A 15,242-nucleotide genomic window follows, 5' to 3' on the forward strand; every position below is an offset into this window, starting at 1 on the left:
TAATCTCGATGTGGTCATACCACTGCCATTAAACTTTTAAGTGGTTTAGCTTATGTAAAATAAATAAATAAAAGCTCTGAACTTACCACATAAAATCTTTATTCGAAAAAGTCAACTGTGGAGCAGCAGACTCTGATATCCGTCTAGCTCGAGCTGGTGTTCCTCAGGGCAGTGTCCTAGGTCCTATTCTTTACTCCTTGTATACAGCAGACATACCTCAACATCCAAATACTATCCTCTCCACCTTTGCTGACGATACTGCTATCTTATCTCCACATTCCGATCCTCTTATCGCTACACGAACTCTACAAACACACATCAACCACTTACAGGACTGGCTTTTCAAATGGAGAATCAAAACCAACGTTTCGAAGTCAAAGTTTTACTCTCAGACGGAAAATCCTACCTCCTGTCATCTTGAACCAAACTCCTATACCAACTGTGGACAAAGTACGCTACCTTGGACTGAACCTAGACAAACGGTTGACATGGAATCCCCATACTAGACTGAAAAGACAAGAAACTAACCAGCGCTACAAACTTCTCGCCAGACTACTTGACAAACGATCGAAACTTATCTAATGTTACTGCGACCCATTTGGTCATACGGCATCGAAGTATGGGGATCGACTAAGCGTTCCAACTCACTACGTCTCCAGACATTACAGTCAAAAATACTTCGAAAACTTCTTAATGCTCCGTTCTATGTATCTAATCTCACCATCCACAATGATCTCAAAATCCCTTTCATTACAGATCTTGCTAACACTCGTTTCTTCAAATTTCATTCCTCTACAGCAGCACATCCTAACCCTCTCATAGAACACCTATCTTTCTCCACATTACCAGGTAATCCTCTAAGGAGATTGAAGAGAAGATGGCCTCGTGATCTTCTCTCATCGTGAGAGCAGTGTAGCTGAGCACGTTACTGGAGTGACACCACTGGGTGCCTTCTCCAATCATGATTTCCTGTTATTTCTTTTCTCTTTCACCATATTTGCATGTTGCAACAACTGTTGCAGTGGTAAATTACAATAAAAGATTAAAAAAAAAAAAAAATACGTAAAATATAAATGATATTTATTTTTAATTTAAATTCATAAAAAAAAAACATTATTTTTGCAGTCAAATAATTTTATTAAACTATCACAAACAATTTTTTGGGAACAAAATATTTCCTCATTTTATGTTACATGTTAAGTTCAAAAGAAAATTAAAGTTATGTTAAAAAAATTTTTGATAAAATTTGTAGCATTTATGTGAATGATAAATTTTTCATAGATTTTCTTCTGTTAAGTGAATGCAGAAGATGATCCGGATCATTTTGTCCATTGAAACATTTTTAAATCTTAGGCATACACAGAGTTTGAGGGTATTAAAAATAAAATTCAAATTGCGAGAGAGAGGTGTCTAGCTCATCTTTCTCTGGAACCAAAACTTCCTAGCTAGTCTCGAAACCATATTGTGACGAGATTATAAAAAAAAAATTGGAGGTTAAAGGAATCAGAGTGGTTTTGCAGAGATATAAGGCAAACTCTAGCTCACCGTCTCTTTACGAACCTCTATGAACTGGCAGACAAGCTAAAGAAACCCAGAACAGATCTTTCAGGTCACAATGAATGTTTACTTTCAAGTCAAACCCTCCAAAAAAACTGATTCTGGCTAAAACATTGTAGAGAATGGTTTTTCCCGCTACGCAAATCTTATTGCAACATGTAGTACATACATTTTTTTTTTTATTCAAACAAAGAAACTTGTTTTAGACGGAAATTGGAGTTGATAAAAACGCATTTTAATAATATGTAAACATAATATAAAATAAAAAAACATGAAAGTAAGTTGGAGAGAACAAAATGAGGCCAGTATTGCGCCCACGTGAACAAGATTCCTGACCATATAGAGCATGTCCAGCTTCGGACCGCTGGTTACCGACCCTCCGCCCAAACGTGGTTGTGTAAAAGTATAAAACAGTATAAAGCCGTTGTCTTAAAAAAAGTAAATTAACTAACTTTGTAGAAGAATAAAAAGTGAAATTTTAAGTTTTTAAAATTGAAATAATAGATTGTCTCCCTAAAAACTGATACAGGAAATGTAAAGTAAAATTGCCCAGATCTGAAGTGAGCAGAATCAACATTAATATAAATACGTGAAACAGTTTCTCTTAAATTTTATTGATTTTGACTCCATGTCTTTAGTACAAAACTATGTTTAACATGGAAAAAAAAATGAAGTAAAGTAGTGTCTATTATTTCAGGCTGACTTTACCTCTAACTACCAAATTAGGTGCCGTGGACGGAGGCGACTAGCAAACATACTGTACTGCAAAATTTCTCATATTAACCATTAAAGGTGTAGACTGGGAATATAGCCTAGTACCGCAATACATCTTAGCATTGCGGGTCTAGCCTCTAACCGCTCGGCTACCGTGGCGACTAGCAAACATACTTTGCTGCAAAATTTCTCATATTAACCATTAAAGGTATAGACTGTGAATATAGCCTAGTACCGCAATACATCTTAGCTTTGCGGGTCTAGCCTATAACCGCTCGACTACCGTGGCGCCTAAATGAATAATGTATGTATTTTTATAACTCCGAAACGTAAACCATGAGACCTGACCGGAAATTTCAAATTCCAAAATCCCCCAACCAGGAGTACCTTTTCACTTTTAGAGAATTGGTAGTCCAAAATCCAAATCTGAATAGATTACTAACTATTGTCCTGTTCCAAAGACAATTGGAACAGGACCGGAGTTGTTTACTCTATTCAGAATCATAGAATTATTAACACACGTAAAATCAGCGTAGATTTCCTAAAATAACTACGCTTCAAATTTGCTGGCAATTCAGATGGTAGAATATAATTATCTATATTAATGGTACCCTAGCTATTTGAAATTAACTAATTAGCTATTAGTTGAATCGATTAATATCAAACATGTTTACAATGTTAGTGTCAGACTACTGTATGTATAGGATGTTTATCTATAGACGCTACAGACGGATTAGTTAGATATGGACCAAGCATCTAAAGGAGGAGATATATAATAACTATTGGGAAGACGATTATTCGTCTCTAAATCTACTATTTATAAATACAAAGGAGAGAGTTTACAAAGTGCACATTAATAGGCTGCACTCTCTCCTGTACATCGACCGATTGAAACTATGTATAAACCACAATGTATAGATCTCTCCTTTCAATAAAATCTACCAGCTATCCACTTGTGCATCTAAAACTTAAATTGAATAATTGGTAATCAAATAACCTTTATGAAATCTATAAATATCATTCGTATTTTCTGAAGATGTGGATAAGAAAAAAAAAGCCGGAAAAACTTCTTTAATGTGTTTTTCAATATTACTACTTCCTAGGTGTGTACAAATTATTGTGACCATATTAAAGTTTCAAAATGGAGTTTTCATCGTCAATACGTCAGAGTGAGAAAAACATATTATGTGGTTTTTAGAAAGCACGATTAGTGTGAGGGTGCATTCTAGAGTTTTTGATCAAATAGTTTGAGTTTTGAGCTAAATTTAGCCTTCATTTAAAATATGAGTTAGAACCTTTCCAGTTCAGATAAATTTTGTAATTTGCTTTTACCATCGCTGCTGAAATTTTGCAGAACTTGACATTCATTTGGTGGTTAGTCTAGTTAATAATGGAGCAGCATCAGTAATGAGAATGAAGGACATTCTAATAAACTGTCATCATCAAATTTCAGTATCTACGGTAAGTACTACGTCAATAAACCTGTTGCTTGAGCAACACGAAATTAAACAACGCGACTACCAGTACATGATTCTGTGACTAAAAAATTAGTTTAAATGGAAGATTAAGGGCGGTTTGCCTCAATTATTATCGTTGAAAAAATATGAAAGCTTCTGATATGCAGAATGTGATTTTTGGTGGCGGGCAGAATCGCGCGATGTCACGATGAGAACGACGATATGGTAACGTCATAACGGAGGTACAATATTTTCTTTTATGGTGTGTGTGAACTAGTAAGTATTCTAGTACTTTCCAGCAATCTGTGAGCAGTTTTCCACACAGTTTTCTTTTATTATTTTAGTGCCATCAGCTTTTAGTGGGAAAGGAGAAGAACAGATGAAAACAACTTTTTCTTTTAGCGTTGTGAAGTGAAAATTAATTGAATGATGCTGAAACGAAGAGAAAACGCTGCTTACAAAAAAGTTTGTCCATTGTTTTTACACTATTGTCGTGAAAATGTTAGGAAGAACTGCATAACCTAATAAGAACATATGAAGAAAACGAAGTGTTTCATGATTATGTACTTTGTTGGCAACTTATTTGATCGAAGCATAATCTGTACTGCATTTGAAGTCTGTAAACAGTTTAACAATTACTTTAGAAGATGAAATGCAACATCAAATTAAGTAACTAAATAAAATCTGAAATCATTAGTCTAGCCGCAATATTTTTTATGTTTTATCTGCCATCTAACTACTAACTGCTGCCAACTGCCTAAAAGGGAAAAAAGGGACTTACAGTATTTCGTAATATGGTACGAACAGACTTAAAGTACCTATTTATGTACCCTATGATCCTAAGTACAAGAAGCTTATAAAATATTCATCCCAATGGATTGTGGGATAACGCAATCAGCTAGAAAAAGTGTTAAATACTTTCTAAAAAGTGTAGAGATGCGTTTTTTGTACTCACTCTAGATGAACTTTACATCCAAACGCCGGCCAGTTATGATGAATGGGAAATTATTTTTAGCAGAGCAATACCTTGAACAACTACAATTCCAATTATATTTAAAATACTAAATAAACAAACAAGCAAAAATGTTAAAAAATGAAAATAAACTAAAAACAGACGAAGCCAAAATACCCACATCAATCATCAGATGCAATTATTTTTACATAAATTTGGAACGTAATCGAGAAAATTGTTAGGTATTTTTCGTTAGTGTTGTAAAAACACAGTTTTCTAAATAAACACGCAATTTGTAAGTTAAAATATTTAAATTAGGAGCAAATTACACACAAAAGTCATACAAATAATGAGCTATTTCCGGCCACACCTCTTTTATCCATCTTCAAATCAAGATCAAGATGTGGCACGCAATCTGTGACAGGTCCGTGTGTAAATTGTTTCGCAACATTATTGGACCAAATAGCCTATTAAATAATTGTTTTAATTGAAGAAAACTGAATTAAAATTTAATATTAACTAACTAGATTAATAATTACACATTATTTCTAATATTACACTAATAGATAAAGGTAAATAACAATAAAATTGAATGAACTTTGAACCATCGATGTTTACTTCCTTCTGATGCACTAAATTTGCACTTAAATCAGGTATCAAAACCAAAATTAAAACAGTCCATTAGAACCGTTGTATAAGAGGTTGATCGCCCAAAAATGCACGAAAAAGCATAACGTTAAAAAGCATCGAACTTTGACAATTTTATTCTCTTTTTCTACCAAAGATGAAATTCCCAAATTTTCTTTATAATATAGGGCAAATCCTCGTTTATAACTGTTATTTTTTGCATTAACAAAGAGCCAATAGATTTTGAAAAAAAAGTTGTCGAAAATTGAAAAAAATTGCATTTTCAGAAATATTAGAATTAGTTAAATAATATTTGGTTTATTGCTACAAGAATCTACAAATAGTACCATCGACCAAGATATCGTAGAAGGCTGCGATATGTGAAAGTAGCTGCGTAAAAAGACTTGTGCCTTAGATGCCAACAATCCTGACGTTTGAAGAAGCTAAAGTTTACCATTAGTTCCAATAGTTCTTTGCCATCTCATTTCGATAATTTGAATTTAGTTTAAGAAGGCTTATCAGCGCAAAAATTAGCTCGATAGTGTGCTTATTGAATTCAGCACGCTGAACTTCCAGACTCGCACTCAGGTATTACTGTGTGGTGACAAGTCAGCGTTGACTGAACGAGAAAACACTGCCAAACTTTCGGATACCGGAAATGCATTGAGGAAGCACCGGAACCGAATTTTGAGAAAAATTAAAACAGTCGTATACATTTTGTCGTACACAGGGTAAATTAGAATGTAATTTTCAAGTTTTATAGTATCATTTCCTTTTAATGTCACAAATCCTTTATTTTATTGTTATTCTCTAATCCTATCTACACATAAATTAGTTCAGATATCTCACTTTTACATGGCTTAGAAATAATCTTATAAATAAATATACCCCCTGACTGGTCTTTTCATTAGCACTAAATAACTTGGATTGATGAGAACAGAATTTCCATTTTCTATCCAGAGCTTTAGGCTCCAGCACGCTCATAAAGTAAGTTGGGATGATACAATAGCTCTACGAACGTAGAGGAGGAGGTAATACGTCATAACAATGGATGATGGTTCAGTGACGCATGCACATACAAACACAATCTAACTCATTCAATCTTTCACATCACATAAATGACATTTACAATACCCGCTATTCAATCAACTATTTTTTGAATCGAATCAAGAATATTTTTGTTAACTCGTAATAAAATTTATTGCAAAGTTAAAAATCTCATCTAGTATATTTATCATGAATCTAAATCTAATATTTTATTTTGATTTTACTTTATTAAATCAAAATTTTTACAAGCAGAAGGTTATGCCAAATCTTAAAAATCTTAAATTAGCTTATCTTTTGAAAAATATACATCGACACTATTACAGCATTATGATAATCTATGAACTTGATGTTGATTTTATGCAACTGGCAAGCTTCCAGTCTTCGTTTGTGACCGGATTCATACATCTTAGATTTGTTTTCAAGTTTTGTGATGGGTATGTTCAATTTCTTGCATTAATAAATAACTCTTTATCACTCTAAATTGACCCCTGTTTTCAACGGAAGAATGTTTTTTTAATAGAATAGAAAAGAAATTTATTATTCTGGGACAATTGTCCCCTAAGAATAAATACAGGTACAAATAGAGGCCTTAACAGTTTGGCCTGTGATTATACAGAAATTAAATAAATAAATAAGTATTTACAAAAGTGAAAATATAATAAGTGAAAATGATAGGAAAAATAAAATAATAAAACAGCAGAAATTAAGGAAATAAATTAAAACAATTAGAATTTCGGAGGAAGCTGAATAGAAAGTAGATAACTGAATAGACGGGATTTAAAGATGGATAGGGTAGGAGCATGGCGGACAGATGAAGGCAAGGCGTTCCAGAGAGAGGTAGTACGTATTAGGAAGGACTTGTCAAAGGATGAGGTACGGTGAGAGGGAATATAGAGATCAGATTTCTGAGAAAAATGAACACACAAGACATTGCGTGAGTTTGGAGTCTAAAAGAAAGAGAGAGAACGCCTCTCAAGACCTATCAAATCGGCTTTCTTCTTGCTAGGCGATTGTATGACTTGATTTTTGCGAGATACAGACTTCAGCAACCAAATAACCAAGAACTGGCAAACTGCCTATCTTCGGCGTACACTCAACAGGATTCCTAGGATACTCCTTCTTCTACAAAAGGGGGGGGCTGCCTTATTCCCCAGGATCAGTAGTACCACCCTGAACGATCTATATCTTAGGACCTTGTAAAACGTTCACGATTATCAACAAGTATAGCACTTAATGTCTGATTATTCCAAAATCGATTTAGAGTTTGTTTAGTTCTGAATTATTCATCTGAATTCTGACGTTCACATCCAGAACTAAAGTTTCAACATTATTGATAGCCCACAGTACTTTTTTCCAAAACTCGAGCAGCAACCGAAAAAGGAAAAAAAAAGACCGACCATTTTCTGGATAACATTTTGTGTTATCCAGAAAATATTAGCAATATATTCGCCAATATTCTGATATGCATAGTGTGCAATAATGTCACCCCAATGTAGAGAGTCGAGTCACCCAGTAACTTGTAGTCTAATCTTGGTGCTCAGTTCCACTTCTTCTATCGTGTATGGTCTTTTTACATTGGTACGGCCAATATATTTTTAAGACCTACCGACTTGACCTCCAGCTACTTCAGCCCTACTCCATAAGCAACATCGTCCACAACCTGTACTGGCATCTTTCACATTTCCAAAATAAAATTGTCCTGCCACCTTCTGCACCTTCTTGTCCACCTGCTTTTTCCACATCAAATACAGAATTTTTTATCTCTTATTCGGGTCTTACTTGATACATGATCATTGTTTATTCAAACCACTTTTATTAATAATTATCTGAGCCGCCACAAACTTTTATATTCTAAAACTTCTTTTGCAAACACTTATTTACTACAAAAAAGACAAAATAATATATATTTTTTTTGTAAAGTTCTGTCATCCGGAATGTGTTCTCTTATTAGAGAGAGCTATACAGGGTGATCCATTTAAAACGCACCAATCGGTAATAACTTTTTAGGAAAGCGAAATTTCGAAAAAACTCACGAAGTAAACTATATGTTTTTTTGGGTCTAGTTTTCAAATTTTCCACCTCCGACGCTGTATCTTCATTTTTGGCGGAGTTACGGCTAAAAACCGGTTTGGGGTTTCATAAGGACCACTGGTTTTGACAATGATTACGAAAACTACATAAAAAACTGTGAAAAATGACGTTAATCCCGTTTTGATATCCCTAATATTTGTTGAGATATTTATTATCAAAGTTACAATTTTTTTCTATTCGCGAACGGTTTTCAGTATTAATTTTCCTCCAGAAATACACGTTTTGGGAGGTCCTCTGACTGCGAAAAATGTTATTTGTGACGCAAAGAACAATAATAATAATTGAAGATTTTACAGAATGTAGTATAATCATCACATCATTTTAATGCACCCAGTATGCAAGAGTTCTTGACCTATGATTACGGTAAGAATGTCTTGCCAGGGATGGGCGGGTATTGGTCTAATGGTCTTGAGGGTGGCTTTGTACGTGGAAGATCCCAGTTCGAATCCCACGTATGACTAGACTTTATTTAAAAAAGTATTACGATTATTTAGGTAATAAGAATGACTGCATTCGCGGGATTCGAACTGGGGATCTCCCACTTACAAAGCCACGCTCAAGACCACTAGACCAATACCCTGGCAAAATAATCTTACCTTAATCATAGGTCAAGAAGTCTTGCATATGGGGTACATTATTCCGATGTGACGGTTGCTTTTATTTGATGATAAAACAAATTTATTCTGATTCACCCACAACCATTACATTACTCTACATTCTGTAAAATCTTCAATTATTATTATTTTTGTTCTTAGCGTCCAAAAATAACATTTCTCGCAGTCAGAGGACCTCCCAAAACGTGTATTTCTGGTGGAAAATTAATTCTAAATACTGTTCGGGAATAGAAAAAATTGTAACTTTGATAATAAATATCTCAACAAATATTAGGGATATCAAAACGGGATTAACGTCATTTTTCACAGTTTTTTATGTAGTTTTAGTAATCATTGTCGAAACCAGTGGTCCTTATAACACCACAAACCGGTTTTTAGCCGTAACTCCGCCGAAAATGAAGATACAGCATCCGGGGGTTGGAAAATTTGAAAACTAGAGCGAAAAAAACATATCGTTTACTTCGTGGTTTTTTTTTCGAAATTCCGCTTTCCTAAAAAGTTATTACCGAGTGGTGCGTTTTAAATGGATCACCCTGTATAGAGCTAGAGAGGACTAGCAGCTGAATTCGAACCCGGTATCTCCCGTGGGAACCCAGTGCACTAACCAATGAACTAATCCTAATAACACAGTTGTAGCACCAATAAATTTATTACATAATTAACAGGAACATTAAAAATAACATCAGTGAACTGGAAATCAAACATTTATATTTTCCTGTTTTGTAGCTAAGCACATACTCGTATAATTAGAATATAAATACATATTTGTAGGTTTTACTTCAATAAAATATATTATTGTAATTTAATTTAAAAAGAAATATATCCGTTTTATAATAATTAAATTATTTAATAATCTAAAATTTGAACAGACCAATACCCTAATTGTTTAAATTGTCATTCCCTGAAATTAAATTTATTTGATTATTTTGTAGGAAAAACTTGAAAGAAGTGTTTCCGGATCACTTTTTTTTTGTTCATCTTAGCTAATCCTTTCACCTTATTGTTGATTTCCGGTAATTTCTTTGAAAATAAAATAAATTCAGAAAAAATGCTACCAAATGTTTACAGACGATATAATTGATGACCCACTTTTCGTCCTGGATGTTCCTGCCCTATGTCAATTAGCAGATCTTTCTGAAGTAAAGTTTCACTGACCTCCGTCTATGAATAGAGGCTTAAAAAAGCGCTTATTTCGTAAATGAGAGAATAGAAATAGTTCTGGAGGAAATAAAGTGAGGAGTCTCTGGTACAAAGCTTATCGGAAGAAACGCATCTTAAAAAGAAACTTTAAACGCTAATAAAAGTCTAAAGATTACACTACTTACAGTAAATATTCTTAATGAGGTACGCCATTAAAACTTGCCCAGCAACTTACCTAAAACAAGGTTAACCTGATTAGAGATTACAGAAAACCATTATCGTAAAATTATTTAAAATAAACTAATTGATTTCATAATATATATTTTATTTAAATAGATAAAAATACACGGACTTAACTTGCATTTTTCTGGGTTACCCCCGCCAAATGGATGTAAAATTTCAACTACATGCATAATATATACACACAAAAAAAGCTATTGCCTAATATTTAGAGCAATCGTAAAATAATAATGTAATAATTATTTAAATTAAAATGGCCATTCTATGGAAACAATATTTGCCCTTTACCTTTACAGGTTTATAAGATAGGTATAAAATACTTGAAAATAAGGAACAAACAAATAATTAATGTTTACATGGTGTCTTGCACAGAATTTACAGCGAGGATGTGTTAACTGTACGAAGAAAGGCTTTCTAGACCAAAAAAGAAAAAGCGTCTGTCTAAGAACACAAAAACGTAGTGCAACATAAAAACACGTTTATCTCCATCATCACGATACTCTAGCGAATACTGGAGTTGATAAAAAGCACGTGAGTCAACTGCAGGCCATAGAGATACGGCTCCTGAGAGAAAAACAAAAAGAAGGGAAAACAAAATGAGGCAGAATGCGAAAGACAACCATCTGACAGCACTTGAAGCTGCCTGAACAGCTGTAACGTTAATTAAAAAGAAGCGTAAAGCTGTTTTGGCCTCTTCTACTGGGAGAACAGTGAAAGAATTGCGCAGAGAATGTTGACGGAATAGGACGAAGTAAGAGATGGGGAAGAGACAATGTAAGACATGTATAGGAAAAGAAGGATGGATTAAAAGTTGGAGTAAGGTAACGGATACAGCTGGCTGGGTCTGGCTCTTTAAGAGGGAACCAAGATACGATACAATGCAGTGTGTGCCGGGGCGTTGTCTAGATGGAGAACCCATGACTTGTTGTTTTCACAAATCGGGTCGTTTTTAGCTTACTCTCTCACGGAGTTGAGCCAGCACCTCACGGTAGTAATGTTGATCAATTATAATCGACATTTTCATCCGTTTTGGACGTGAAAGGGCAACCTGGGCGGTCATCATCTCCGACGTCTTCTCGGCCATCTTGGAAACGCTTGAACCACTCAAAAACTCGCGCACGTGATTAAAATTCATCGCCATAAACTTCTTTTAATAAAAGATAAGTTTCAGTAGCGGTTTTTATCAAGTTTTGATGTGAAATTTCACGATAATTCGTTGCTCTACTACATGTGTAGTATCATGTTTTCGGCAAAACGAAACTAACATCTCTTACACAAACGACGGTTCCGGTCAGAAAGATTTCTCTAAAAGGACGTGAGAAGGCTTTACGCTGCACAGCTGTCGGTCGTTAGGATTTGGCGCATGCATAGTTTTTCTATAGCAGCATCAGTCTCGTTATTTAATAGCCACACCTCGTATCTTCCCAGAAGAAGAGGACATTGATTGAAAAGAAGAAGAAGAAGAAGAAGAAGTTCCATTGATTTTAAGAAAACTGCAAAAAGAAAACTTTACAGAAAAACCCAATGCCGGCAATAACTTTTTTTTTAAAGGAAATAAATGCATTTTGTAAGATGAAAAACTACAAACTTGCCTAGAAGAGCTCTCTACTTCAAATCAGAATAGGGGATGAACCAATGTGGATGGAGCTAACCCAAGTACTGATAACTGGGGAAGCCTAGAAAAACTGCGACTTTCCAGGCTGAGCTAGATGCAATACAGTTGGGCTACTAAGGATGCAACAAAAAGATAATCTAAGAAGTCTACCAGATGTTGTACATACAGTCTCCGTTGGAATTAAATGTTTACTATTGAAACCATGCAGATTTTAGATTGCTTTCACCACAAAATGAAAGTGGTAATTCCATTAAGAATATTCGCTGAACAGGGGCGGATAGATTCTTTTTGAAGAGATAATAACTAGATATAAATCAAAAGTTTGGCAGTTCAAAGAAAACTTGTGAGTTAAAACTTACGAGAATATTAGTTAGAGAAAAGTCTTATGATTTTTCGCAGCACATCATTGGAAAACTTAATGTTAAAAACTTATCTACAAAAAATGAGAGTTTGGGTTTCAATTTCAACGAAAGTCTAAAAACAAAACTTCATTGATTGCAACGCCATCCTTGTGCACAGCCAAGAACCTTTCAGCTTTCTACGGCCTTTCAAATAATTCCAGGAAGAGAAAAGCCTTCAGGTTTACACTTTACAGTTTATTTAATGTTTATAAAATGGTTATATATACGTATACACGATCATGTAAGCAGTAACATATTGGAAGCATAACTTGTTTATTTTATATTATATAAACATAAGCCAAGCTTCAATCTTATTTTTAGCACAGAGATGTATATAAGCGGGTATACATATACGCTGTTATATGGAGTGACAGAAATAATTTTTACCTTGCCTTGAAAGAAATCTCTGAAACATATTAAATATGTAATAAAAAAAAAAAAATAAATAAACTGAGTACCAGCTGTGTGTGTACGCACGTTTTCTCTCCTTGACACTTCAGTAGCACGCACCTCTCGTGCAGCTAAAGTTTTAATTTAGAACAGTCGTAACAGGCGAACATTCTCTACGTTCTTATATCTAGAGAGCACCAAGGAACGGGTTCTCTTCCGCTTCTATCAAACACACAGACAAACCCTTTCGGGCCCCCCCGTGATGCATAACTCATTTTAATTATATCCGGCGTCCGCAAGTTCATGCATGCAACATGGCTAAATGCTCTCGCTAACTTTTTTCGATCATGTATTAAGTGAGCCAAATATGTTGTTTGCTCACTCTGAAGTTCTCTCTCCAATGTCTTGAAACTAAATCAGGGCAAAGAAAATATCAAGTTAATGCTACGATAACGCTTAGAATATATTAGTTAACTTAATTTCTTTCCAAAATGTGGGTAAACATTTGTAAACTTAAAGCATGGCCACAGGCAAAACTCTTAACTGAGTTAGTACAAGGCTAGACCCTCACATTGAAGGCTACACTCTATACTCGACAAAGAACCAATCAGGGTCTCTCTCTAAGCATCGCACACAATACTGGTAGAGTTTCCCTTAAATTTGTAGGAAAAGCTTCATTTCTGCCTAAATTTAGGTTTTAGTGCACTTTTCTGAAAGCTAAGACTAAAAATCTTGGAAATCTAACAAATTTGTTGCACAATTAGACTTAATAATTTTATATTATTGATAATAAATACTTCACCGTGATTATATTTTACACTATTTTCCTTTACTTTTGCACTCTCTTACTGGATCCCTTCGGACCATCCAATGCTTTCAGAAAAGAAAGTATGTCCGATAAGATTCTGACCACCATAATCCGTTGATTCTTTATTGCAAACTACACTCAAGAATCTCATCCCTAGAGAGGGAGATTACTGCAAAATTTATAAAAATGTCTTTATAGATACTAAGGATAGAGCCCGAAACGTCTTCATAAATAATAAAATAATTTAGACTGAAACAATAGCTTTTTTTTTCAACAGCTCATAATTAATAACCACTCAGATCAGACAAAGTCAATAAAGAAGATTGAAATTTAAATCATTATAAGTAATAATGAAGTGCCTAATATTATGATTATGTTTAGCCAATATAATCCTAAAAACTATTTATTTACCTGACAGTAAAAGTAAGTGTTAATAAGTGTCCATTCAACTACAAACTAAGAGGATAATGCGCCGAAAAAGAATGAAGAAAAAATGTTTGTACAAAATCTATTTAAACAGCTGGATATCTAATAGTAGAAATGTAAGGTAATTCCCTAAATACATAACACAGAAGAAACAGGAGTAGAATTATCTTATATATTCAAGAGGATTAGTAATTTATCTACAATTCGCCATATAGTTTCCGTGGTAACTCTGCTTCTTGTACCCCCTCTCATCAGAGGAAACCACATTCTCCTTCATGACATTTACATATAGAATACATTTTTATTTTAGGCTTACATTATATATTTTTCTCCTTTACTTCCTTTGTATTACTACAAATAAATTCTAACCTCGTAACTATTCAAAATCTCTTCCATCAATTTTATGTGTGTGTTTGTGAGATTTGAATAGAACGCTGAGATTTAAATAATAAAATATTGGACTTACTGTTAAAAGGTCTTAAAATTTCTAAAGAAATTATTTTAACGAAGATAAAAACTGATACATTCCAATTCCTGAATTAATTGTGCAGAGAATTACAAAAAAGGAATAGCACGGATTTAGAATTTAGCCTAAGTCTACCAAAGCACAGGATGTAACGCCAGCCAATAGTATCCAGTATACCAATCATTCTTTTGTCATTTTCATTTCAACTCCTCAATTTACTGCGATTTCTTTTATTTCCAGTATTTCTAAAACTTTTTCCAGAATAACTATCATTACGAGGGTCGTTTGAAAAGTCCGTGCAAAGTCAGAGAGATAGCACCACTGGCGCGTATCGAGGTTATGTTTAGTTAGTAGCATCTCTTGGAAGAACACACACCAAGTTTCAGCCAGATCGGTCTATTTCTTTGTGTTTGGCATTCGTTTGAATAGAGAAAGTCGAGTGATTTTCAAAACATGGACGAAAAAGAATTTCGTGTGTTGATTAAACACTACTTTATGAAAGGCAAAACGCCTCAGGAGACTAAAGAGAAGCTTGATAAACATTATGGTGACTCTGCAACTTCGATTAGAACAGTTTATAAGTGGTTTCAAAATTTTCGGAGTGGCCATATGGGCACAAGTGACGCTGAACGTTCTGGACGCCCTGTTGAGGTTACTACTCCAGAAATCATTGATAAAATCCATGATATGGTGATGG

At 34.3% G+C, this 15,242-nt stretch overlaps 1 protein-coding gene and 1 long non-coding RNA gene across 5 annotated transcripts in view; both read right to left on the reverse strand.

Moving 5' to 3' along the window:
* The window catches only part of LOC141453929 (uncharacterized), a 45,421-nt gene extending 44,365 nt beyond the window's left edge, over positions 1–1,056 (reverse strand). The window contains exon 1 of the long non-coding RNA XR_012458314.1: positions 87–1,056. This is a non-coding gene — a long non-coding RNA (uncharacterized lncRNA). The remainder of the gene's footprint in view (positions 1–86) is intronic.
* LOC141460614 (uncharacterized) overlaps positions 1–15,242 on the reverse strand; it is a 610,369-nt gene that overhangs the window by 480,271 nt on the left and 114,856 nt on the right. The gene's annotated exons all lie outside the window — the stretch shown is intronic.

Source organism: Rhodnius prolixus, unplaced genomic scaffold, assembly GCF_049639745.1.
Source record: "Rhodnius prolixus isolate KJV_2025 unplaced genomic scaffold, Rpr scaffold_1, whole genome shotgun sequence".
In the NCBI taxonomy this organism is placed as follows: Eukaryota; Metazoa; Arthropoda; class Insecta; order Hemiptera; family Reduviidae; genus Rhodnius; species Rhodnius prolixus.